This window comes from Dermacentor variabilis, chromosome 1 (genome assembly GCF_050947875.1).
Source record: "Dermacentor variabilis isolate Ectoservices chromosome 1, ASM5094787v1, whole genome shotgun sequence".
In the NCBI taxonomy this organism is placed as follows: Eukaryota; Metazoa; Arthropoda; class Arachnida; order Ixodida; family Ixodidae; genus Dermacentor; species Dermacentor variabilis.
Window position 1 is genome coordinate 248,686,471 of NC_134568.1, and position 25,244 is coordinate 248,711,714.

General features: G+C 48.9%; 1 pseudogene; it reads right to left on the reverse strand.

Moving 5' to 3' along the window:
• Window positions 1–3,666: 3,666 nt before the first annotated feature.
• The window catches only part of LOC142563681 (uncharacterized), a 28,491-nt pseudogene continuing 6,913 nt past the window's right edge, over window positions 3,667–25,244 (reverse strand).

Here is a 25,244-nt window from a genome sequence, read left to right on the forward strand (position 1 = left end):
GGGAAGAGCAAACAAGGAAAAGAGCGCCAGCGAGACTAGCCCGAACTGCGCCCAACTGGTTGATCTGCAGTCTGTAGAATCGACGTTGAGAAGCCGAGTACAGGTACAAATCTCCCATATAAAGATCGCGTCATTTCCAACTGCAGCACCACACTTATTAGAAGCTGCAATGCTGTGGCACATGAACGTGCGTTCAGAATACATGGTGACGAAATCGATGCCTCCTCCCGCTCAAGGAACTCTTCCAAGGGTGTAGGAACAGGGCCGTCCAGGAATAGTGGCGGCATCTCTTGGCGCCCATTTCTGGCAGGCCCCGTTCGCCGATGTTTCCCGCTCGCGTTCGGCCGGCACCGACCGAAATCTATATATTTTCTCTGGGCCACGTGAGCGCCCCGTTCTCCCAAGCCTGGCTTTAGAAAAGAAGAGAAAGTTGTGCTAATTTTACCTTTCACTCGGAACAGCGTTTGACGCCGAGGCAGGGCCGATGGCGCCATGCATGTAAAGCGGTGCGCCGCGCGCCACTATAGACCGAGCTGCCTTCGGGTCGAGGTGTATTTCTCGCGCGACGGAGCCCATAGATGGATTGATGAGCTACCTCGGGGAGCGTAAATCTTGGCAGACAACCCCTCCGCTTCGGAGTCGCCTGTGTTCCCTCGGTTGTAACGCAGAGCCGGTCTAACGAACGCTACGCGGAGGAACAAGACTGTTGTCTGTGAATTATTTCTTCATTTGCGCTGGCCCTGCTCCACTAAGCGTGTTTGGCGGCAGCAGCGGGCGGTGCTGCCAAGTGTCGGAAGAGATGAGGCGCTGGAATCCAAACCATTCCCCTTTGGCGCTTGGTCTCGTCCCCGTGGACGCTGCGAATAGCGCCGCGCCGTCCTCCCTCTCTCCTCGGCCGCCTTGAGCGCCCAGACAACAGCAGCGACGCCGTGGACAAGCAAGTTTCATGTTGTCTCACAACCGTTTACGCATTCCTCGCCAGCCCGTAGAGGCTTCTCGAGGCGAGCCATACAGCCGCCTTGACAGATGGGCCCCGTCGTCTCGGCGACGCTGGCGAGGAATGCCCGCCTTTGTCCCTTCTTCGCGTGCCTGGCGAGCCAGCGGCCTGCTTGATTCAGCACCCGACGCCTTTAATTGAATGCCTTCGTCGAGCGCATGTCAGCGAACACCGCGCGAAAGCGCAGTCGGATGTCAGGGGTCGAAAAAGATTATCCTTTTGTTTATTTCTGCTCCTGCACGTCTCACTTCTCTGATGCGTGCTTTCGTTTTTGCCAGAACGTTGCTACACTTCTTTGCTCTCAGCCGATAGGAAACTTACACAAAAATTGAACAACTTTTGAGCTATCTTATTATTATTATTATTATTATTATTATTATTATTATTATTATTATTATTATTATTATTATTATTATCGCAAGGATTGCAATGCAGGAACTGATTAGCTTGCTGTACATAACTAGCAGCAGAAATCATTAGACTGACGACTTCTTGCTGAAGATGTGTCGAGCACCATTTACTGAACAAAAAGCGGCTGAGCGTGGCGTCCAACGAGAGCGTTATGAAGGCTTGAACAGTTCGATGTGGCATATCCCTTAGTAGAACACAAACGAGAGGACGACCTGATGAGGCGCTCATGAATGGAGAATTAGAATATATAGAAACAGATAAAACAGCCCTATGGACAACAAATTTAGCTTACAACAACGTTGGACGAGTTTGCATGAGTGAACGGTTCGCGTATAACAGCACAGGCGAAACGAAAAAACAAAGACGAGAAGACGACCTCGTCTTTCACGTCTTCGTTTTTTGTATCACCTGCGCCATTACGCCAACTGCGCACACATACTCCTTAGCAATTTCGGTGTTTGTGGAATATACGAGTTTTGTGGCTTGTCCTACGACGTTGTTCTTTTCCTCCACCGATTCACCCACAACGCTTTGATTAATTTAGATTAGCTCATAACTGATGTATGCGAGCGTTGATCTATCTATCGTTGATCTGACAGGAGTTGGGGGAAAGGGGTGAATTAAACAAGTCAGCACGGGTATCTGTTGCTAAGGGGCATACGATCGAGTTGCTTGTGGAGGTATGAGGAAATTATTGGTCATATCAGAAGAGGAAATATACTTTAAGCATTAGAGGGTTACTTGCTCCTCAAGGCGGCGTCTCTTTGCGCTAAAGATGTCAAGCTAACAGCAGCCGCACAAGAAAATGACTCCATTAAATGACAAGCAAGCGAGCAAGCACGCTGCTAAAGAGTTTAAAACATACGTTCGTGTTTCTTTTAAACTCTCCAGCGTTACCGCCAAGGCAAACGCTCCGCGGCCGCGTGTGTCATCTCGGCTTCCACGAGCGGCTCCCGTGCAATGCGCAGGAAATAGTGGCAGCCAGCAGTCTGCGCCGCTGTCGTAAAGCTGCCACTCGAGCGGAGGCCAACAACTGCAACATCCTTTCAAAGGATTCCGCGGGCTGGGCTTCGCAAGGTTCAGTTGTTCACCGGCAGACTTCCGGTCCTCCTCGGCCGAGTTTTGTCAGCCGGCGACGTAAATAGGCCACGCAGCGGCGTGCGTAGACCAGGAGGAGAAGGCTGTAAAACACGGTACGGAGTGGCTCTCGTATATGGCGCTCTTTCGTGCTGTATTTCACTGTTCAGTCTTTCGTCGCGAACAGACAACATGGGGCAAGGTTAGGTGTGAGTTGATGCGAGACGGGGATACTTTTTTTCTCGGAGTTACGAGGAAGTTGCATTGCTACGCACTGTTGCGGGCCTGAAACGGCTAGCGGCTAACGACGCGCTTGAAGAGAGTGGAACATAAAATGCTGCCACTGGCGCCGCTGGGAAGGGAATGGGTGAGATTCTCGACCGGCGCCATTTCACTATCTGCGTCCGAAAATCATAGCAGCGTCCACGCCATTTCCTTTTGATTTGTGGTCTTCATCTAGTTACACCGACATCTCGCGCCGATATTTTGACATTCGCACTGCTTTAAGCCCTATGGAAAATGCAGTGCTTATAACAGTGGTAGGTGTTGACGTAGAGCATGAATGCATTTTCCCATTGATTCTGAAGACGTATTGCTCGAAAAAGGTGCAAAGTGCAAGATTTTTGCTAAATGGTTATGGTTGAATTACCGCTGGGCTTCAATTCGGCAATTGGTATACGCGTGCTGTAAATAATAAAAAAAGTTAATTAGTGTAACGGTGTTAATTAGCTGACATCACATTTCGACTACGGAATTGGTCGTGCATACTCTCCGCCTTTCTTCAAGCACTATGTGACAGACTAGTTGAGCTACGTGGCGTGTGCGTATATATATATATATATATATATATATATATATATATATATATATATATATATATATATATATATATACTTGAAGAAGTAAGAGTTCGCTGAAATTGACATTGGAAAGTGCCACAAACTTATTTTCGACGTCCGGTCCCCGGCCGAAACATCGGAAGTGAATTTTAGTGCTTTTCAACGTGAATTTCTTCAAATATATTGTCACGTGGGGGGTAATGACGTTTGAAGGGCCGTACAGCGACGGTTGTCGTACCGCGTCCGCATAAGTCATTCGGGGTGATGACGATGATGAAAAACGTTTATTCAACAGAGTGAGAGTTTGCAGGCCAAAAATGGCCCTTTACATAGGTGGAGTCTTTAGTCTGGGACCCCACTGGACGAAGCTGCTACCCGCGCCCGTAGGACTAGGGCCCTTTGAGACTCCAGCGCCGAGCAATCGAGTAGGGCTGCCTCCCATGCCTCTCTAGTGGGGGAAGGGTTGGGGGGAAGGCACGGATTCATCTGACATGCCCACACCATGTGAAAGTTATCGGAGACTTCCCCACAGTGAGGGCATCGCCCATCAACTTTTAGGTCAAAATGTTTTGCTATTGCAGGACACAACAGTGTGTTTGTCTGCAGGCGCCGCAGGGTTCGTTCATCGGCCTTACTCAGGCCCTTAGCAGGGACCGGGAAAAGCCGATGACGTTCGCAATAGTCTGCCAGAATTTCCCTGAACCGCAGAAGCGGTTGTCTAATCTCTGAGCCGGAAGAGTCTGGTTGAGGTGCCCGGTGGGTAAGCGCTCGGGCGGCCGCGTCCGCAGCCTCGTTACCTCTAAGGCCCTGGTGGCCCGGAGTCCAAATAATGCGTTTGGGTGAGGGGTCCGATTCCCTCACGGCTCGCTTTAAAATGCGGTAGGCTAAAGGTGATACCTCGCCCGCCAGGTAGTGCTCACAGGCTCTGCGCGAATCTGAGATGATTACCTTCGAATTCGGGTCCGAGGCGGCAAGTGCTATGGCAGCCTCCTCGGCATGCGCGGAGTTGAAAGCGTGGTAGTAAAGTCCGTTAACTCGTTGGTCCTGTTGAACTACGGCAGCCGTGTAGAATCCAGTGGGCGGCGGCCCTGCCACATCAACGTAGTATACACCCTGCTTTAATCCATATTGGTGTTCGAGAGCCCGAGCGCGCGCCTTTCGTCTGCCTTCATGTACATGTTGCGCGGGAGTGGAGGAACCCAGAGCTTATGTCGCCAGAGCTCCGGAAGCCTGCATCTCTCCTCTGGAATGCACTTGTGTTGTATGTGCAAGCGGTCTAGCAGTTGTCGCCCGGACACCGTCTGCGAGAGTCGCGTGTATTGGGTCACAAGGTGGGCCTCCTTCAACTCCTGGTAGGAGTTAAGCACACCTAGAGCCAACAACTTAGCGTTGCAGGTAGCCACTGGGAGGTCCAAAGCTCGCTTTGTGACCTTCCTTATGATGGCGTCGATGCGTTCATCGTGCTTCTTTGTAGTTCGAAGGTAGGGTACGGAGTATAGGATCCTGCTGGTTACGAAGGCATGGGCGAGTCGAAGCGCGTCCCTGCCCCGCAACCCGCCGCGTTTGTTGGAAACGCGGTGGATCATACGTCCGACCTGTTCGCCTACGCGTTTGAGTTTGTCGATAGTGGATTCCGGGCTGAGTCTGTGATGGATGAACAGACCCAGGATCCGGATCTCCTCGACCTCTCTAATAGGACCTCCCATCAGAAAGAGATGCAAACTCGTGTTGTCTTTGGGATTGGTTCTGATGTGAAGAAGTTCCGATGTCGCAGGAGCGCATTCGAGACCCCAGTGGATAGCATAGCTATCGACGATGGAGGCGTCCCGCTGGAGGCGGTCCTCCATTTCCCCAACGCTCCCTTCGGTAGTCCAAATTGTTATGTCAACCGCGTAAAGTGCGTGTTGGATGCCTTCCACCCGGGCCAATTGTTGTGGAAGCTGCATCATGGCAATGTTGAAAAGGAGTGGCGACAAGACCGCTCCTTGGTGAGTGCCCCGTGTGCCCATGGTGTATGGGCCATATTCCTCATCCTCGATCTTAAGGAGGGCCTGACGCTTCGAGAGGAAACCTCTGACGTAGGCGAATGCCTTGTGCCCGCAATCCGTGGTGCTCAGGTTTGCCAGGATGCTGCCGTGACGAACGTTGTCAAAGGCCCCCCTAAGATCGAGGGCAAGGATGGCCTTGTCGTTGTGGCGCATGGCCGTGGGTTGTATTATGTCGCGATGTAGTTGGAGGAGGACGTCCTGTGCAGACATATGCGGGCGGAAACCAAACATAGTGTCTGCAAAGAGGCCCTTAGCCTCCATGTACGGAGAGAGGCGATCCCGAACCATCTTCTCCATAAGTTTGCCCGCACACGAAGTCAGTGAGATGGGCCTTAGGTTGTCGGTATTTACGGTCTTGCCTGGCTTAGGGATGAAAGTGACCAAGGAGGTCTTCCAATCGGGAGGAAGTGGACGCCCGTCCCAGATCTGATTAATGTGCTCTAGCAAGTGAAGAGAGGCCGAGTCCGGAAGATTCGCCAATAGTTTCACTGTTATGTGATGGCGGCCCGGAGCCGTACCTCTGCGCATCTTAGCTAAAGCCGCCCTAAGGTCGTGGAATGTAAAAGGAGCATCAAGATCTGGATTAGGCTTGCCCGCGTACTCGTACTCGGGTCCAATCGGGTCTTCTATGCGACAGAGATACCTGTCGCATAGCGTGTCCGTGAGTTGAGCTGTCGTGCCTTGGTACTGTTAGGGTTTGCGTCTGACACCACGTGGCGAGAGGAATTTCATCCGACCATCTTCGTCGAAATGAGACGTGACTTCTCCTGTGATGGTTAACGTCCCGCACCTCGCGCACAAAGAACTTTCTCTCACTGGACCGTTTACCAGGCCTCGTCGAAATGAAGCGTGACTTTCTAATTCGCCATGACCGTTTCGAGTGTTCCTGTCTGCCGGAAGCCCGCAGTGTACAGCCTCTTTTGTGTGTGTGTGTGTGTGTGTGTGTGTGTGTGTGTGTGTGTGTGTGTGTGTGTGTGTGTGTGTGTGTGTGTGTGTGTGTGTGTGTGTGTGTGTGTGTGTGTGTGTGTGTGTGTGTGTGTGTGTGTGCGTGCGTGCGTGCGAGTTTAGAGAGGTCCTTTCCTCGAATTGGACCTAGAAGAGAACTTCCACGAACCCGCAAAGCGCAGAAGAGGCGGACAGGCGTCTACAATTCCGGGAGGCGGGACGACTTCTTCCTTTCAACGGATCGGTATAACAAGAGGGTGAGGGGCCCTCTTTCTGTGCCGGTCACGTGACATCGACGGAAGCAAGATCTCACCCACGATTGTAGAGAGCCTATTTAAGGGGCTCCGAAATGTACTTTTGATAACTTCATGCTCTTCTCATTTTCTTTCATCTACCTTTGAATAAACCGTGCAAGTTTCGCACTAGGAAATCGTCTCGACCTTGCTTGGTCGCCATGGTCTACCGGATGCCTGCAGCCCGCCGACAACGCCACGCTACCCAATAAGTAACGTCGGTCGAGCTTCGATAGGCAGGCGCCGCTACTACTCGGCAGCAGTGCGAAACGCTAGCCTGGAGTGCGCAACAGTACCCGTGCAAAGCCCGCAGACGTTGTCGTTGTGTCTCCTCTCTCGTCTGAGTGGGGTCAATGAGGCTGCGAAAGAGACGCCACGTTCCTCTCGAGCTCATCTGACGCGCTGCCAAATTGCCCTTTTCCATCCGATTTGAGTCCGTGAGCTGGGCAGCATACGCTGCGGCTTGCTCCGTGAGTTCGGTAATGCGAGCCTTAAGCTTCCGATTCAGCTTTTGCTTCTTCCACCGTTTGGTAAGGCTTCGGCGCGCCTCCCACAGGTGCATTAGGTGATTTTCGACTGCGAGGATGTCTTCGGAAGTCTGAACTGTCGTAACGTGTTGTTGCTGTATTGTGTGTAATTACTTTGCCCACTCAGCGTAACCGCTGGAAAAGAGCCCGGGAGGTACCTCCTGCATACCGAACTTATGCCAATTGGTCAATTTGGCCTTGCCCCACTTTTTGCGAGGCGCCTTCGCCAGAAGAGTGATGCGGAGAAGGCAGTGATCGCTACCTAGACAGTCCCCCAGGTTCTCCCAGGCGGCATCTGTAGCGTTCTTAGCGAGAGATAGGTCAGGGCATGTGTCCCACGTTACCGAATTGCCCACGCGTGTGGGCCATGCCGGATACGTGAGCAGCGTGAGACGAAGTGTGGATACTAACTCCGCCAGTTTGCGTCCTATGGCCTTCTCAAAGCGGTATCCCCAATGAAGGCTGGGAGCGTTGAAGTCACCAACACTCACGAGATGTTCCTTGTCAGCCGATTTGAGCGCGCGGTAGAAGATTTCGTTGAAAGTTACGCGGCACCCTAAAAATATGGACCACCATATTGCTCTCATGGCATTCAAAATTAAAATATAAACGTTTGTTAAGATTCTAGGTGTAATTTTCTCAGAAAACATGTCTTGGAATGAACATGCGAAAACTTTATTTCCAAAATTAAGTAAAGCCACCGGTGTATTAAGCCAGAACCGTCACACTTTTCCAGGCCGCATTAAAAAGATGTTATGTTTTGCACTCATTAACTCTCAAGTTACATTACTGCATGCTAACACGGGGAAAGATGACAGCAACGAACTTACAGGAAAACAGAAGTCGTAGGTCGAACCTCATCATCTATGGGTTGGATGAAGAAGAGGGTGAATCCACTGAAAGTCTCCGTGGGTCTGTAACTAGAAACATCTTTCAGGATATACTACATATTGAAGTCGAAGGCATTGAAAGGATTCATCGTCTGGGGCGAATGCGAAGTGACAGAACATGTCATGTTCATATCATGTCATGTCATGTCATGTCATGTCATGACAGAACAACAGTCATGTTGAAACTTTTGGACCATCGTGATAAGGTGAAGATCTTCAAATGCTGCTCAAAACTAAAAAATTCAGGATGTTCTATCAGCGAAGACTTTTCACGTCCTCTCAAGGAAATCAGAAAGAAACTATGGGACACAACTAAAACAAACCGTGACAGAAAGGAGAAGGTCTTCTTAATGCACGACAAAGTAAGCATCAATGGCCAGCTTTTCAAATGGGATGAGGAAATAAACGACTTGGTCGAAATAAAAAAAAGTGAGAAGAAAATAGAAAAAAACGGAAATGCGAGCAATCCATCAAAAAGAACACGCAGCTGCCGATAACCCTATTAAATATAAACGCGCGCAGCCTTCTAAATAAGATTGACCACTTGGAAGCTACCCTTCTCGCCTTGAATCCAGATATTGTTGTGATCACTGAGACTTGGCTGCACTCTGGCGTTCAAGATCATGAAATCGTTTCCCCGGGCTATGTCATCATTCGCAAAGACAGGGAATCTAGGGGTGGGGGAGTGGCCTTGGTCTTAAAACGTGATCTACCCTTTAGGCAAATGCCTGACATTCCTCGTGTAGAAGCCGTTTGGTGCAAAGTTCACTTGAAATGTAAATCTGTTAATGTGGACGCGGTCTACAGGCCACCAAATGCTGAAACTGTGTATTTGGATCTTCTGTTTGATTACATGTATAAATATGTCTATGGCTCTATGATCATATTAGCTGGCGACTTTAATTGTTCGCTAGTTAACTGGAATACTTTAAGCTCAACTGATGCAACAAGTAATGCCATGTATCGTATCCTATTCACTTTAGAACTTGTACAAATTGTTAGAGAGCCTACTCGTGCGCAAGGATCATCCAATTCTATACTAGACTTGGTGTTCGTTAGTAACTACTTCAGAATAGATGATTGTAAAGTTGAAGTGTCAAAAGGAATTTCTGACCATGAAACGGTACTGTGTACGCTGTTCTTGCCAAACTTGGGTCGCCAGCACGGTCCGACGAAATATGTGAGCGCATTTAACAGAGCGAACGACGCGGCTGTTATGACGTATCTTATTCATGAATTTAATGATTTTTATGATTTGTATGTTCAGAGTATCATAACTGTTGACGCCTTGTGGATACAATTTAAACAGCATTGCATCACAAATTTTATCCCTTTGAAAAAGAAGGCAACATGCAAGCACAATCCCTGGATTACTCGAGAAATAATGCACATGAAACGAAAAATTAATAGGTTAAGGCAACGAAATAGGCAACGACCAAACTTAGAACTAAAGGTCAACATAATTTCGCTAACAAAACAATTAAAGAATAAAGTACTCGAAGCTAGGAAACGATTTTGTGGCACTACACTTAACAACTTCATTTAAAATTCGCCGGCCAAGTTCTGGAGGTATTTAAACAGAAAGAATGTTACTGCTAGTTCGCCTACACGTGGAAAGCAGCAAGCTGACTCATTCAACAATTACTTCCAGTCGATATTCACCACCGATAACGGTGTTTTAGGAACATTAGCGTGCTATAGTAATGAGTCTACACAACTTTCTGGCGCTCCGGTCATAAATGTACCTGGGATTCTTTCTCTGTTGTTGAACCTTGATGAAAGAAAGAGTTGTGGTCCTGACGGAATTCCAAACTGCTTTCTTAGGCGCAATGCCGAACCAATCAGTGAATATCTCTACCTCATATTTTCTATGTCACTTCAGGACAGCTGTCTGCCCGTTGAATGGAAGGTAGCAAAAATTGTGCCCATTCACAAATCAGGCGACGTAACGTCCCCGTCCAATTACCGGCCTATATCCCTCACATGTACCTGTTGTAAAATTCTTGAGCACATCTTATTAAAATTTCTTAAAGAACATACTGAGACTAAAAACATCATTCACCAAAACCAGCATGGCTTCAGAGCAGGGTTGTCCACTGTTACCCAACTGGCAGAAATCTTTCATGACCTCGCAGAGGGAATCAATCATCAAAGTCAAACTGATATAATTTTCCTTGATTACTCAAAGGCTTTTGATCGCGTGGCACATGCTAAACTGAATTTCAAGCTAAACAAAATACTTGGCGATGGTCCCGTTACGAGGTGGATAGCCAGCTACTTATCGGAACGCCGACAATATGTGCAATACAATGACCATGCTTCTGATATCGTTCCGGTCATTTCTGGCGTGCCGCAGGGCTCTGTGCTAGCACCATTTTTGTTCATTTTATACATAAACGACATAACATACCACGTTGATGTGAAGGTGCGTCTCTTTGCGAATGACTGCGTGCTATATAAAAAAATAAACACTCATGCAGACCAAATGAGGTTAAACACAGCTTGGGGCAACGTCATAAAGTGGTGCAGTACATGGCAAATGGCAATCAATATGGAAAAAAACTGTAGTGATGTCTGTCACAAATAAGAAAACAAAACTTAATTTCCCTTACGGTACTGGCAACGGCGTTCTCAGAACAGTAACTGAAAAGAAATACCTTGGTGTGATTATTTCTGATAATCTCAGCTCTAAAACCCAAGTACAAGACATTACCAAAATAGCAATGAACAGTTTATACTTCCTTAAGCGCACCTTGCGCTTTGCGACTTCAGATACCAAGTTACTCGCATATAAAGTCCTTATCCGTCCAATCTTAGAATATGCAAACGTCGTCTGGTTTCCATATATGCAAAAAGATGTACACATGCTCGAATCAGTTCAACGAAAAGCTGTTCGTTTTATCTACCATAGATACCGGCGCACTGATTCTCCCACAGAGCTGCTTTCCTACGCAAGCCTAGACACCTTATCAAGCCGCGTCACGCTCCATAGACGCAAGTTTCTTTATCAATTAATTCATAACGCATTTAACATGGATCCTGCTACTTACATTAGTTTTAATCGTTCTAGAGAAACACGTCACAAGCATGACTTTACGATTAATGAATACTCTTGTGCTAACAACACATATTACTTTTCCTTCTTCCCTCGAGCCATAAGAGAATGGAACGGCCTAGATAAATCTATAACTGCGCAGGATTCCTTGAAAAAGTTCGCTGAGCTTGCAGCCTCGTCAGTCTTGTCAACAATCCAGACCTGATGTTCATGTTCAGACTGTATTGATTTTGTGTTGTTGCCCACTCGGTGTGTAACTGGCGTATTACTGTACTGTACTGTATACTGTTTGTATTGTTGCCCGCTTGATGTGTAACTGGCGTATTACTGTACTGTACTGTATACTGTATTCCTGTATCTTGCTGATAAATCCATTCCTGTAACAGTCCCCGTGAGACTAACAGTATGTTAAATAAAAAAAAAAAGAAACTCTTCCTCATTCAGAAAAAAACACTTCGATCAGTAGAAAATTTCTCGTTCTTAGAACACACAGAACCACTCTGTCCCAGACATAAAATTATGAAAATTCACAATATATACAAATACAAATTATTAAGAACCTATAAAAACGCCACATTATAGGAAGGGTGGAACTATTCCAAGAATTATCAAATCTCAGGAAAAGTACCATTTCCTACCCTTTCAGTTATTAACCGCCATACTACGTTCCCTTCTCGCGCACCCATTATGGGAAAGAAAGACTTGGCTACGCACTGGCAACTACACTAAATGAGCTAGACCGCAAAACTGTTGACGTTCTGGCCCTTACTAACAAAAGCTTATTTGACCTGTTTGTGTGACTGTATTGGAACTGCTTATGTGTCTAATTGTTCATTGAAATATGTATGCTGTGTAATTGTTCTTGTAACTGCCATTTGTGATGGGATTGTCTGGTCGTTTCTTTATTTGCTGATATGTTTATGTAACTGAATCCATATAAAAAATCGTCGTGTCACTGCTGCTGTACGGGTGGCTAGAGCTTAGTCAAACTGCACAGATGCAGCTTTTTTCTCTGGCCCCCTATTTTCGCAGTAACAATGTATTGTCTGCGGCGAAAATAAAACTTGATTGATTGATTGATTGATTGATTATAATTCGTCGATTTGAGTATGCGCCCTAATGCAACATATTAGAAAAGTTAATTAGCTCAAATATGTTAATTATTTTATGAATTTTTTTGTTTTCTCGTCGAAATGATGGCCGCCTCATCGAGTAATTTATATCAAGCGTTACAATTGTGCTATTTGCCGCGGGCTATTTTTAAAAATATGTTGCACCTTCTAAAGAAAATAGCCCGCTATAGTGCGGTGTTCTCAACTTGTGTCTGGCCTGTGGAGAGGTGGGGTGGGTAAGATATGATTATGCTTAAGAGCACCGATAGTTCCAGGCTGGTGACCTATATGGCTCAGTTCCATAATAGAGTGGGTTGTCGATGGAACATCTGGAAACTCATGCAATCAAAAACTTTACACTCTCCCCTAGCGCTTTTCCTGACTGAATAGGTTGCTTAGTGGTCATATTGAAGACTTGACATGCGAACAGTTGCTGTAAGCATAGCCCGGCTCCCTCACTGCTATCGCAGTGAGCTTCCTCACGGGGTAAGGATACGCACCCGCCAAGGCAGCTGTGCCGGCAAGCGATAGCACCTCATGGCAGTGCAGCTTTTTAGCGGACCGTGCATCTTTTCTGCGCTGAAACGTTCAGATTTACCATACTCTTTAAAGAGACGGAAACTAATATTGAAAAATGCCTTATTCTTAAGCAGGTCAATCAATTCGCTGATGCGGAACTTTTCTTTATGGCCCTATATACAAGTTAAATGCAGCCAGAAAACAACGAGATTTTCCATTTAACTTTTGTTTTATGTGCTCTAGAAGGATACTATTTTTGTTTAGATTGAGCATTCTGTAGTTTATGTAACTGCATTACTTAAGTATATAATACTTAGGAAATCTATCCCGACACTTACTTTTAGCATTCGTGTCTAGCGCAAGCTATAGGTCAAATTTATTAACATTGTAGTAACACCCGTTCGGCGGCTTACTGCTATAGAATGAGACACGCTGTAGAATAAATATAAGCCAGCGTGAATGCTGCTAGGCTTCGCACATCTGTATACACGACAGCGCCCCTGAGTGTAGAGATAAAACAGAGCTCTTGGACTCACGCTACCAAGAAACCGCAGGCCGCTGTGTACCTCATCTGTGGCTCTCCGTGGCCACAGAGCAAGCGCCCACAGCGCGGAGACGCACCGTGGAGTGGGGCTTATCGGTGACTTTACTTAGCACCTGATCGACGTCAAAAGGGACGATGCTTCTCGTGAGAGGGGAAGCTTGTGCACCGCCGTCATACGCCCGTATGCCATGTGAATCTTATCTGTCACAGGTATTGAACTTGAAAGCCCGTCGTGGACGCGCTATCACGAACCGACAAGCAGCTCGCTTGGCCCTATCGGCAGCTCTTGTATTAGGGCTTACGCGAGCGCCGCCGCGAATGAACGTACATTTGTCTTTCCCTGCTCGTACATCACGCGGCGATGATGAAGATTCGAGCTGGGCCCTCTGACGGCACCTGAAGTGTTGTCGAGGTCGCTCTCGAGCTGCGGATGTCGAAACTTGCCGGCTCTTCTATACCGAGCGCGCAGTGTAAAAACGCTTTCGGAGACGCAGATACGAGGCGTGCGCGCGTACGAAGGAGGCCACACGCTCGGACGGAGCGCCAGCGGGCGGCGATGTTTACGACCTGCCGAACGGAAATGCGCTCTATCTGCGCAGGCCTTCCGCTCGCCAGTAAACACGAAGCCGAGTGCATTTGGTGGTTTCACCTCAGCCGTGTGATGGCGATGGCTGTTTTTTGGCGCCTGTCGTTGATGCGGTTATCAGCTCCCTTCTGGTTACTCTCTGTAGGCTAGAGACAATGCGCATAGTAGGTGTTGGCGGATGTCATGCGGATGTTGTTGAGCTTGCCCCCCGCAGGAGAGATAGCATGCAACCGGCGGAATCCAAAACCACAACTTCCTCACATCACGCATAGTCATCTACCGGCAGAGCTATGGCCGTAGCCATCCTTCCTTCCTCTTTATTCGGTATTTGTGTTGTTTGGTTCACAGTAGCCGTGAGCGCATAAGCACGCGACGTTAGGAAAGTTTGCTCTGACCTTGTCTGGAGGTATCCGATAGTGCCGTAGATGAGCTGCAGCACGTGGCACTGGTTCGCTGCGCGCTTGTGTTGTGCATCGACACTTCTGTGATCAAGTGCATCTGAAGTGCTTCCGAAATTCAAGCCATTGTAAGCTTGCCTCGCTATATCCCTGGCCTGCACTTTTCGATTCTTTGCGCCCTCTTCTTACCGCCTGTTGTAATACACGTCACCGTATTTCTCACACCTGGGCTCAACGCCTTGTTTTCAATAGAAAGAAGCATGCAGCTCCTCTTAGCCCATAAAGAGAGAGAGAGAGAGAGAGAGAGAGAGAGAGAGAGAGAGAGAGAGAGAGAGAGAGAGAGAGAGGATATAAGGAAGGCAGGGACGTTAACCACTCTTAGCCCATGTGATCGAAGGCATCTCCGAGCTCGCGGCTCTTGTGCTCTGGGTTCGTGATAAACGTGGGCACATGGCTCTGTTTGCGGCTCAACCAGCTGATCTTGTAGAACCTGCCCCACTTCGCTTCGTGTCTTGGTGGCCGGTGAGCACAACAGCAAAATTAGTAGGCAATCACTCACACTTATATTCTCACTCACGCGTCTACTCATCTCATCGGCAGTTACTGGATTCGTTCACAGCCTCTGTCTATATTCACGCTCAAGCCCTTTCACACTCCCGTCCACTTATACTTGCCAGTACTTACGTCCACCCAGACTCAGTAAGATTAATAATGAGTGTTGAGGAATGAGCCGACGTTATTAGCTCTGATCTGGTAACAGACGATTAAAGTGCACAAGTAAGTTATTCAGAGTACATAAATTCGGTTAAAGACCCGTTTGCTTACGTACACGGTGTAATACGTAAATCAGTTTCATTGCGCGTTCTTGCTCAGTGTGCACTCTTAGCGAGAAATTTTTCTGGGAAGTGTGGGGTCTCACATATATCATATTGTTACAAGCACGGGGAAAAGGGGTTTATTTAGGCGTGCGAGAGCAGGAACGGCAGGCTACGAACAACAGGAATGGCCGCTGCACAGTCTTCGTTCTCCTCTTTCTTCCTCTTCTTGATCCACGCGTCCCTTTTACGCGCTTGGACGTAACATATACCTCTCCTCGCAGACAAAGCCCACTGGGCGAGTCAACAAGCTTGTCGTGGCGTGCATGATTTCAACCGTGCTACATGCGCGACTTGTGTCCTAGCAGAACGTCTACCATTGTTCGTGAGGCGCGCGAGAGTATAGTTCACTTCGCTGACTTTGTCGATGACAACATACGGTCCATCGTAGTTTGCCAGCAGCTTTTGGCACAAACCGCGCTTCCTTGTAGGAGTCCAAAGCCAAACGAGATCACCAGGGTGATATGCAACAGGCCGATGTCGTGCGTCGTAGCGGGCTTTGGAGTTTTCTTGTGATGCCAAAGTCCGCAGACGCGCAAGTCTCCGAGCCTCTTCAGCAAGGCATAGCGTATCGGCGACCGTAGGATTGTCGTGGTGGTAAAAAGGGAGGACAGTGTCGAGCGTATACCGGGGCGGCCGAGCATATAGAAGGAAGAAGGGGCTGTAGCCGGTTGTCTCGTGCTTGGCGGTGTTGTAGGCGTAAGTAATAAACGGTAGAACTTCATCCCAATTCTTGTGATCGGACGCAACATACATGGAAAGCATATTTGTGATTGTCCGATTAGTGCGCTCAGTGAGGCCGTTCGTTTGCGGATGATACGGCGTCGAGTGCCTGAGGTGCGAGTTACATAAACGCACAAGCTCTTCCACGATATCCGCCGTGAATTGACGTCCCCGGTCGCTTATAATAACACCAGGCGGTCCATGTCGCAGAACAATAGCGTGAAGAAGAGCGATACTTCGGTGGCGGTGGCTGATGGTATAGCCGCTGTCTCGCAATAGCGCGTGAAATAGTCGGCGCAGACAATTATCCAGCGGTTCCCCTTAGATGACTTTGGAAAAGGGCCTAACAGATCAATTCCAACTTGCCGAAAGGGTGAGCTGGGAGGTGGCACAGGTTGAAGCAGACCAGATGGGGCAGTGGTTGGGCGTTTCCGACGTTGGCACTGTATGCAGCTGGCGACATACAACTCAACCGAATGTCGCATCCGGGGCCAGTAAAAGCGTTCTTGAATGCGATAAAGGGTGCGCACAGTGCCTAAGTGACCGGAGGTAGGGTCATCGTGCATAGCCTGAAGGATTGCTGGCCGGAGACGCTCCGGCACCACTAGAAGGAAGCGTGCACCCGTGCTTGAGTAGTTCCTTTTGTACAGGAGCCCGTCACGTAGACAGTAGCTGCTTGTTGCACTTGAATGGGCAGAAGTGAAGAGTGGCTCCAATTTGGTGTCTGTCCGTTGTTCTGCTTTGAACACATCGATTTCTGGAAACGCGGATGTCACAGAAGCGACGAGATGATCAAAATCGTCTGCGTCGCAGTCCGTCGTAGTAAGCGGCATACGGGAAAGGCAGTCTGCGTCAGCATGTTTTCGGCCACTCTTGTAGGCAACAGTGAAGTTATATTCCTGCAACCTCAAAGCCCAGCGCGCAAGGCGACCACAAGGGTCGCGAAGATTCACGAGCCAGCACAGGGAATGGTGGTCTGTGACGACTAGGAATGGGCGTCCGTACAAGTACGAGCGAAATCGCTGAACTGCAAAGATTACAGCGAGGCATTCTTGCTCTGTCACCGTGTAATTTCGTTCAGGTTTGCTTAATGAGCGGCTTGCATAAGCAATCACGTGCTGACGGTCGTCATAACGTTGGACCAAGACGGCGCCCAAACCGACGCCACTAGCATCTGTGTGGATTTCTGTCGGCGCAGTAGGATTGAAGTGGCGAAGGATAGGTCGGGAGGTCAGCAGGAACTTCAGCTGACGAAATGCAGACTCGCACTCGGGTGTCCACTCAAACCGTGCGTCTTTATGTAGCAGATTTGTCAGAGGATAAGCGACGTCAGCAAAACCAGGAATAAATCGGCGAAAGTAAGAGCAAAGACCCAGAAAACTACGAAGTTGCTTCACTGACTGCGGCGCACTGAATGCCTCAACAGCTGCCGTCTTGAGGGGATCAGGCCGGATACCGTCTTTGTCAACAAGATGACCCAGCACAAGGGTTTGACGGTCACCAAATTTACATTTCTTGGAGTTCAGAACCAGGCCGGCGTTTTTGATGCAGTCGAGGACAATATCCAGGCGTGTATTGTGCTCATTGAATGTGCGCCCGAATATAACAACGTCGTCAAGATAGCACATACAGATGTTCCATTTTAACCCACGCAGAATGGTGTCCATGAACCTTTCAAAGGTTGCTGGAGCGTTGCACAACCCAAATGGCATCACATTGAATTCGAATAATCCATCCGGGGTTATGAAGGCTGTTTTCTCTCTGTCTGTCGGGTGTATCGGGATTTGCCAATATCCTGAGCGCAGGTCCACTGAAGAAAAATAAGAGGCCGAATGAAGACAATCAATTGCATCATCAATCCGGGGCAGCGGGTAGACATCCTTCTTAGTCACGGCGTTTAATCTTCGATAATCGACGCAAAATCTCCAGTTACCATCTTTCTTTCTGACGAGTATGACCGGAGCTGCCCAAGGACTCGAGGACTCTTGTATTATTCCATTTTTCATCATGTCACTCACTTGTTCCCCGATTATCTTGCGCTCGTTAGGCGACACGCGATAAGGCTTTTGCCTGATCGGGCGCGCAGATCCCGTATCGATAGTATGGCGCGTTCGTGACTCGGGAATCGCGAACGCTTTGTCCGGCTGCGCAAAGTCAAACACTGACAGATGCTTAGAAAGCGTATCCACCAAGGTATGGCGCTCCCTTGTGCTGAGCGACTTGTTTATCATCGACAGAAGCTTTTTGTCTGAGACTTGGCGAGCGTCAGCAGGGTCACACGGCGAGTCTGTTAGTACGGCTACGGACGAAGACGTGTATTCTGTAAAGTAGGCAAGTTTCAAGCCGTCTGGAAGCAGGACGGGTTCTGCCGAGCAGTTGGCCGTCCACAAGCCAGCACGCCCGTTGTCGATGGATACCACACAATGAGGGACAAAAACGTTCTTCTTCACACAATTTAGATGCATTGGCTCTACGGAGGCATCGAAACTGCCTGGAACTTCACCGCGACATACAACCGGCACGCACACCGAGGTGGACGCAGGCACAACAGTATCTGCAGACACACAAAGTTCACCTTGACTGCAAGTCTCCTCTAAGAGCCCGGACGAAACATGGTCATCGACGCAAACTTCCCCCGTGCGACAATCAACGGTCGCACCACACTGCCGCAAAAAGTCGATGCCCAAAATCACTTCGTGCGTCGATCGGGGAATAACTACAAACTCCGTCGCGAAAACTCCACCAGCCAGGGACACTTCAGCAGTGCACACACAAACAGGGCGCAACGACTCGCCGCTCACTCCACAAAATGTTGCAGCCTGGTCCCACGGAAATACAACTTTGCGCCCCAACCGTCCTTTAAAACCGAGACTCATTACGGATACAGTTGCCCCGGTATCCACTAAAGCCATTGTAGGAACACCATCAACAAGTACATGCACTTTGTTCTTAATCATAGCAACTGCAGGGGGCATTTCTATCGATAGCACGTGTCGAGCGACCTCACCCCCATCGGCCGCGCTAGCTAGTTTTCCGGTTGTGAAGGCGAGGCTGAGCGGTGCACTGGCGATGGAGATTGACGTAAACGCGGTGCACGAGAAGTTGGCGGTGGCGTAAAACTCCTGTCAGATGCCGGCGAGCGGCTCCGGAAGCTTCTCTGCCAGTAATCGTTGCCAGGAGGGACGCCAGCTGACCAAGAGGTGGTGCATGGCTGTTGAGTTGTCCTCGTAGGAGGTGTGGTCCTTGTTGAAGACCCCGATCGACGATTCCACGTTGTTGGGCGACGATTGCAAAATCTCGCTATGTGGCCCGCGACACCGCATTGGAAACACACCGGCAGATGCCGCAAATTTCGATGTTCTTGCACGTAGTCACGCATGTTGCTGTCGACTGCATAGCCAGCAGGTGGGTCCCATTCATCATGGCTAGGCATCGGCCGCCCGGAGGCGTGCGTGCGGCGAGGGCGTTGGTCGTAGTCATGATCTGGATAGCTTAGGGTCCCTGTCGTTTGTGGGGTAGACCTATACTCGACGGTCGCTGAGTGAACCGTGGGTTGCCATGCGGTCGAAACGGCCGTGTTTCGCATCTCGTGTGGTAAGTACGCACCAGCGATGCCGGGTGTGCAACGGTACATCTCTTCCCGATGGAGCAACTCTTCACGAACAATCTGCCGTATTGTTGATGGAAGGTCAACACACGAACTCGGTTCTACACTTGCCACCGTTGTGACATTAGCCAGGCGACCAAACTTCGGTATTATCCGTCGCATCTTCAGCGTCTCAAAGGTCCTGCAGTGGCGAATGACGTCAGACACGGAATCCAGGTTTTCTTTGCCGATCAAAAAATTGTAGACGTCTTCGGCTATCCCTTTCAACAAATGTCCAACTTTGTCCTCTTCAGACATTTGAGAGTTCACTATTTTGCACAGTTTCAGCACTTCTTCGATATAAGTCGTACAGGTCTCCCCGGGAATCTGAGCTCTTTGCGAAAGCGTCTGTTCGGCGCGTTTCTTCTTTGCGCTAGAGTCTCCAAAACACGCTCTGAGCTCCTCTACGAAAAGCTCCCATGAAGTGAGCGTGTCTTCGTGATTCTCATACCAGACGAGTGCTGTGTCGGTAAGGGAAAACACAACATTTGACAACTTTGCGGTCGAGTTCCAACCGTTAGATCGGCTCACCCTTCGGTAGTTTGTGAGCCACTCGTCGACATCTTCTCCGGCTTTTCCTCCGAAAGTGAGTGGCACCCGGTAGTATTGCCACGGAACGCCAGGTGCTGGCCTTGAAGCCGCGTCAGAACCTTCGGGAATCTGGCAGGCGTATTCAGTCATGTCAGGTGATGGTGGCGGAAGTCCGGCAAGTCGACGGCTTCGGCGAAGTTGTAGCAGCGTAGGCTCCGTGGTTACGAGGTGTACCCCGCACCTCCACCAATTTGTTACAAGCACGGGGAAAAGGGGTTTATTTAGGCGTGCGAGAGCAGGAACGGCAGGCTACGAACAACAGGAATGGCCGCTGCACAGTCTTCGTTCTCCTCTTTCTTCCTCTTCTTGATCCACGCGTCCCTTTTACGCGCTTGGACGTAACAATATGCTCAGGTTGAACGCAGAAAACTCAACTAGCAATGATAAAGTGACAAGTGAAAGCGGCCTGGTGTACTTCTCGTATACTGGCTGTCATTTGTACTGTTAACAGCAGTTTATGGACAAGGCGCCTATTGTATGGTGGTTATGCTGCGGCGAAATTTTTCTTTACGTAGACAATACAATGCAAACCCATTTATATCCTTAAGGGTCCTAAAGGGGGCAAATTGGCCTTTGACTCGCACGATTACAACCGCAAAGAGTGTAAGGGTGTGAGTTATAGAAAGAAGTGACTTAGGCGTTCAAATTGCTTTATAATCTAGCGGCTGGTGCAAATTATGAGAAATCTTCGCGGACGCAACTGTGACCAAGATGAAATCTCATGAGGAGAAGCAGTAGGTAGCTCAGACTGATCCTACACTCACTGCATTGAGGAAGAATTGTGCAATTATAAGGGGTATACATCATCCACTTGAACCTGCTCAAGCAGCTATCCTAAACTGACGCCGCGAGCAGAACCCAGGAAAATGTACAGCCTCGCATCAGCAAACGGTCCGTCAGTCCAGTGGAGTTAAAAAAGAATTAGATATTTGGACAGGTAACAGCCCTCATTGTCGCAGTGTCTCAAGGACACTCATTTGATTCCGCTATGAGCTCCATTCACTCTGACCGGAAAGCACTTCCGTCCGCGCTCACATACACTTACACTCATGGGTCGTGTCCAATTACACTCATGGGCACATAGTCGGAGTCACAGAAACATCCCCGCGCACCTACTGGCTGTCGAGCATGTGACAGCCACAGATCACAAGCGCTTACTTAGTGCACCTGTACTCGCAGGCGCTCCGACTAACGTCCTCTTGCGCTCAGCGACAGTATCTCATGCTCGCACTCACGTCTAGTCGCTCACGCTGAGGTTCACTCGCACTTACCATCCACGCGCTCACACTGCCATCTACTCACAGAACACGGTCATGTGACCTGTCGCATGTAAGGCTTCAGTATTGCCATTCACTTAGACTCGCTCCACGCCTTGCGATTCTACTGCTTAGCAAAATTAAAAATTTCTCGAGTTTTCCCCTATAATCTACTGGTTTTCGTTGCACTGTACTCTGTCTTTGTATGTGATATCTTAAGCAGCGGGTATAGTCCGGTGTTTCCAGCGTGCCCGGCAGCGGCCGGTGAAGTAGGATACGTCACGTCGGTATAACGTCAGGATCGCCGAATATTTGGTCTCTACATAGCTGTATAGTTCAGAGCGTTGAAAGTGGCCTGTAGCAAAGCGACGATAAGTTATTGTCGCAGCGCATGCACATACGCGCGCGGCACGCGACTGCTTTTTCGTACAGCAAAAGCGGAAACTCAGCGCAATCTCATCAGTAAACCCGAACTGTAGGCCCGCATGCTGCCGGCCAGCCAAGCTAGAGCGCGATGCACTGTGTTCTAGCGTCTCCGGCATGATAAAGGACATGTTCTATGGTCAACCAGCGCTAAAGCTTCGCGTTCCAACAGCAACGCCGTAACGCACTGCTTAGCGAGTGCCGAGCTCAGTTTACAGTGGCACATACTGTGATATCGTTTCTACAAATTCGCCAGTTATACTGCGACACACTTTTCACGGCTCCTCACATGACAGGGCACCGACTTAGACGCAGCAGCGCATACGTTTAACGCAACGCTCATGGCCATGGACAGAACCTGGCTGCATGGGCACATAGGGCTAAGCAAACGTTGATGCAGGCGCGAGTCTGTTATCGTTATATATGTCGTGGCAACTTCGTAGCCTCCTTACCGGACGGTGTCATCATATTTTAGTTAAACACCAAAACTGCCTGTAGCGCCTCCTGGCCAGCGCTGGTTCGCCATTCCCGCGCCAGACGCGCCAAAGCGCGCCGAACGCCGCCGGTCACGCTGGCTGCGCGGTGATGCTAAACTGTACATTGTGGCCGCTTTGCGCCAGCATAGCATAACTGCGTCGAGTGTGGCGCGCGCATGCGTTGCACCAGAATATATCTGCGCCTTTAAGAATAAAGCAGGTTTTTCAGCGTTCGCATCTGTTAAAACTCCTTTATTCTTAGGCCTAAAACAAGAACCACAACATCGTAATACTGTTGCGCAGGCTATAGTGTACGTCATGCATGATCAAATAGAACGCAGATAATTTTTAGAGCATTCTCAAACAGCCTGTCTTGAAGTTTTCAGGTTATGAGACAAAGTAACAGGGACCGCGTTCACAAAAATCACCGCCCAAGCACTCCATACGGATGGTAAACCAGCGAAGCTGAACCGTGCGGCCCCGGTGTTTATCACTGAGTTAGTCCCTACGGTTCAGTAAACGACGGCTTGGTAGGTTGCCGAATCCTCGGTACGCAGTTGCTGCTTGCGCTCGGCTACACGAGCCTGTTCTTGTGCCTGGGCTAACATCCGCACGGCGTAGACGATCTCGTTCCCGGTTCTTCTCACGGCGTTGCTGATCGAAAGCTGCCTGCTCCTCAGGAGTACGTATGACGGATGGCCTACCCATTTCGGAGCCGGAAAGAAACAGCTGCGCGCGTGCTCGGCAGCGACGGAGAGCAACAACGTCACTACTGGCGCAGCCAATCGCGCACCTCTATTTCTCTTTTTTACAGTGAAGCTGTATACTTCTACCGTCCAAGAAAATTTTCGTGCCGTTGGTGGGGTAAGCAAAAAACTCCCCATACGTGGGCCGATCCCGAAGATAGTACAATGCCGGGCCGACCCGCGGCGGAGGTGGAGCAGGCGTTAAACACTCCGCATACGTGGGCCGATCCCCAAGATAGTGTAATGCCGGGCCGACCCACGGCGGAGGTGCAGCTCGCCATTAAGGGGCACACATACACAGCTTCGCTGGTCATCCTTCTTCACAGAGTGGAAGGGCACTGAGTTTTTTATTCACGCATGCTCATGGCCTAGCGTCGGAAGAGTTTTCGGCGTACAGGCGACAGACGGACGGGCGAATCGGCTTGCCATATACAGCTTAGCTGTAAAGAGCTCTTATACTAGAATTTTTCGTAAGTGACAATGCCAGATAATAGACAGTTTTAGTACTGCGTACGTTGCGTACGTAACGGCGTTGCGTACGCAAGATCGCTACGTCCTGCAAAGGGCGCATGTGCAGAACGCAGCATGAACGGTGCGTGATGCGTACGCGGCCGCTGCGTACGCACACATCCGATTCTTGCGTGCGTACGTGGGGAGCCTTGCGTGCTGCTCTCGTGGTTCCCGTTTGTTCGCGAGTGCACTAGACAAAAGAGTTTCGCAAAATGACGGCGCCGAAGGGGACCAATGGAAGGCTGTACTTTTGAATGGCCTACGATTTGGCTTTGCTGCGTGAAGTGAACGAACCGAAGCCATTTCCAGATCCTGCACGGTGGGAATCCATAGCAAAGAAATATGAACTTTGTTTTTTTAGAAAGCGTTCAGTGTACGCTGTTCGCGCGAAAGGCTTGACCTCCTGTTGGCGCAGTTCATTGAAAATGACCGTGCCAGCCTCAGAAAGCGAGTACTCGGTTTTTATTTTTCTCTATATGATTCGTGTATTGCATCCGTATTAAAAGCAGAGCCTCTTAAAGGCCTAAATATAGTTTGACGTTGTGTGAACAAGCTTGCACGTAACATCACGTTGGCGAGATCAACAGCGTCTATAGTTCGACCGACGGTTCGGCGTACTGGCGGACGCGGCCGACGCGCTACGACGCGCCCAACGTCTAACGACGCTCGCCCGCTTGCGTACTACGTAGGCATTTCCAAGTACTAAAAGCCCTGACGTGACAAGCGCTGCTACGTTCCGCAATCCGCTTGCGTGCTGTGTACGTATCGTCATGGCTCAGTACTAAAACTGTCCAATTTTGACATTGAACGTATTATTAGCGAAGGCGATCAGCCGATAGCAAAGAGCACTTATGAACGAAAAGCCTTTTGAATTTTGCCCCAGAATTGAAGAAAGGGAAATGGAATAAATGATCTGGAAATTACTTGATTGGTAGAAGCTTGGGGGCGAGTTGTTGATTCAATATCGACATGTTTGCACAGCGCAAAAGACGAGGACTGAAGGAAGAACACAACACAGACGCCGACTTCAACTGATCTTCATTTGCGAAATCGCCAGAACTATATACATGAGCAAAAGTAATGAAAAAACAACTTTTGTGAAATAATACAAAATTTCCTTTTTCATTACTTTTGCTCATGTATATAGTTCTGGCGATTTCGCAAATAAAGATCAGTTGAATTCAGCGCCTGTGTTGTGTTCTTCCTTCAGTTCTCGTCTTTTGCGCTGTGCAAACATGTTGATACTGGAAATTACCACAGGAATTGGCACAACGTGGATGCTTTAAACGAGGACAACGGAAAGAGGAGAAGAAAATGAATTAGAATAAAGGAACATGTGTGTGAGAGAGCGCTGCTGCTGTGAGTCCACAAATAACAGAAAAGAAAGAGAACAGAAAGATCTACACGCCGTTTGAACTGTCGCGAGAATTTCGAAGATAAAAAAGGAGGTGTATCTCAGGGAGCAACTTAAGCTTCGCTAACTAGAGTCGACGTCACACGGTATAGAGAAGCTAAAGCAGCTGCCTTCCAGATTGGGAGACAAATAGAAGCAGAGCGGCTTACACGAGTACTAAATGATTTTGTCGGCGTTGTCTATTATTTTACTTTAGTTGAAAGTGAACAAAACATATTTACGGTATGCATATGCATAGCGGACGATTTGGAATTTTTCACTTTTATAATTTTCACCATTAGAAGCTCGGCCGTGTCATTTGTTGCCAGGAAAGGTGCACGGTGTACGCACCACCTTGTTCAAA